This window comes from Dipteris shenzhenensis, chromosome 21 (genome assembly GCF_047967505.1).
Source record: "Dipteris shenzhenensis isolate YYH24624 ecotype China chromosome 21, Dip_SZ_1.0, whole genome shotgun sequence".
In the NCBI taxonomy this organism is placed as follows: Eukaryota; Viridiplantae; Streptophyta; class Polypodiopsida; order Gleicheniales; family Dipteridaceae; genus Dipteris; species Dipteris shenzhenensis.
This window is the reverse complement of record NC_141616.1, coordinates 3,349,148-3,351,923: the sequence shown is the minus strand read 5'-3', so window position 1 is coordinate 3,351,923 and position 2,776 is coordinate 3,349,148.

Sequence of the window (2,776 nt, the reverse complement as noted above, 5' to 3'; positions counted from 1 at the left end):
TTGACGCACCAAATTCAGTGAGAACGTCTTTTTAACTTCTGGTTGTCATAGAACTAGGAGGTAGTGACTTGGTTTTTTTTAAAAACTTTATTACTAGACCAAAAAAGAAAATTAAAACACGATGAATTTCGGTCGACTTAGTTTCAAAAAAAAAACTTTATTATTAGACCAAAAAAGGAATAAAAACATGAAGATGGTGCGTGAAAAAGGGGCAAATTGAAAGCTGAGAGAGAGATGAAGAAGAAGAAGAAGAAGACGAGAGAGAGAGAGAGAGAGAGAGAGGGGGGGGGGGGAGGGGGGATGTCAAGGCATGCAAATAGCAAGTGCAACTTAACCCAATCAAACGAGATGGGTGCACGGAAAGGGGGCTGAGAAAGAGAGAGAAGAAGAAGAAGAAGAAGAGAGAGAGAGAGAAGGGGCGGGGGGGAGGCGGGGGGGGGGGGGAGATGGAGGATTTCAAAAGATGCAAATAGCAAGTGCAACTTGAAAATCTAAATGCGAGTTTTAGCTTCTCAAAGTGGAACCTCCAATTAGATGTTGCCATGGTGCAGGCCAGAGCCTCTAAGTCAGAAGACAATCATCCATTAGTCAATAATAGATGAGACCACACGACACATGCTTTTTGCCAAAATACTTAAGAGACTCTTCTTAGTTCCAAAATGACTTCGCCTAGGAGCGAGCAAATTGGTGATAAGTTAGGATTCCAGCTAGCTAGCCTAGATCTCAATGGCAACTTGCAAACTAACAGCTTTCTTAAAATAAGGTTTAGCTTGAAGGATGCAGTTGCCTTCCACACACGTGCCAACGTGAATTCCAAATTGAGAGGCTATTCTGTGGAGTATGGATCTTCCGTAGCTCCTTAATCATAGTTGCAACCTAGGTGGGATCGTATGCTTTGAAATCTAAGGAGATAATGCAAAGGCTTTCTTGAGATATGACAGAATCCCTCAAAGTCTTAAGGCACTTCCACACATGCGCCAACCTGAATTCCAAATTGAGAAGCTATTGTGGAGTATAGATCTTCCATTGCTCCTTAATCATAGTTGCAACCTAGGTGGGATCGGATGCTTTGAAATTTGAGGAGATAATGCAAAGGCTTTCTTGAGATATGACAAAATCCCTCAAAGCCTTGAGGCACTCAAAACACTCTGCTTGTCAACTAGGCTAGTTTTATTTTGCCAACTATTAAAGCCACTTACCTCCTTTCACTGTTTTCGAATAAATGGTGGCTTGCAATTTCATCTACAGAGGGCCAACCATTAATCTCTTGGCCCCAAATCTCTCTCTTACCCATAGTATTGATCTCAACACACCCTCCTAAAATCCTAGAGATGCCAGCAATACTAAACACTGTTCTTCTGAGCCGACCTAGAATCCATCCAAGCCGGGCCATATCTTGATAGTTCAATGGCAAGCTCCACCATATCTCCTCATTCAAACTAGCATCTCCCCTCTACTGCGACCTTACTTTCCATCTCATTAGTTTGCTACAAAGTTTCCAAGTGTCAATCAATCTCAAGAACAAGGGAAACCATGACGTTTAAAAAAAAAAGGGGAAAACCATGATGTGCTATATAGTGCATGCTAGATTAGATAGGTTCATCATCCCTGGTCCTCCGCATCCAAAAGTCTTATCATACCAAAGCTTATTCCTCCACTTTCCCACAAACCACCACAGGCATTCCATCCATGGAGCCCTGCACTCAAACACCCTAGGCATCCATTTACACAATACGGCCAAATTCTTGGCATCTACATCTGGGATCCCCAATCCACTGTTTCCTTCAACATCTTCATAGCATCCAAGGGTACATAATGCTATCTTCTATTGCACCTATCCTCCATCCAGATAAAATCCCTCAATATCTTCTTCGCCTCTAGGCAATTTACCCTTTTAATCCTCCAAATTGAGGCTAAGTAGGTAGTTGATGCAAAAAGAACATGTTTCAAAATAAGCACCCTAGCATTCCAACCCATAGTAATACCAATGCCAAGCACTAATTTTCTGCTAAATCTTCTCCTTAAACCAATCAAATCTCTATCTCAAGGTGATTCCTACCCCCAAAAGGGCAACCCAAGTACCTAATTATCACCCTCTTTCCACCCACTTCACAGGTAACTCCAATAGCCACTGCGGTTCTTCAAGTCCAACCTACAATCAATTAGTAATCCATTAATCCTAAGCTTCTTCTCTCTTCAACTATGATCTAGTCCTTGGCAACCTTCACCACCTCCCAAATAGACTTATCTTATCTCTCCCACGGGTCACTCAACCCAATAATAGCCCCCACTCAAACACTCTTCACCTCCTCATAGAATTTCGGCCTCTTAAGAAGTCTCTTATGTACTTAAGCATATGTACTTAAGCATAGTTTCATATAATTGATGGCATTTGGCACCCATCTTTAATATAGGTGGTTTTTCATCCGGATCATTCTGATCCAAGATGCAGGTACGTGATCCAAGTTGCACCACCAAGTAAGCAAATTTTTGAAGATAGAGATGTGGATATGGAGATGCCACTACCAATGCCGGATCCAATTGATCCAGATGGATTTAGAGAAGAAGATGAAGATCACAATATGAGCCAAGAGGAAGATGTGCATAATGACATCATATGGGAGGAAGATGGAGATCATGATATTGAGGAAGAAGATGATGATCATCAAGAATCATCCGACTTTATTGAAGAAGATGATCAAGCCTATGGTGAACGTACGATGCTAGAGTACGATGATGATATAGGAGATCAACTCAGTATAGAGTTGGAGATAGA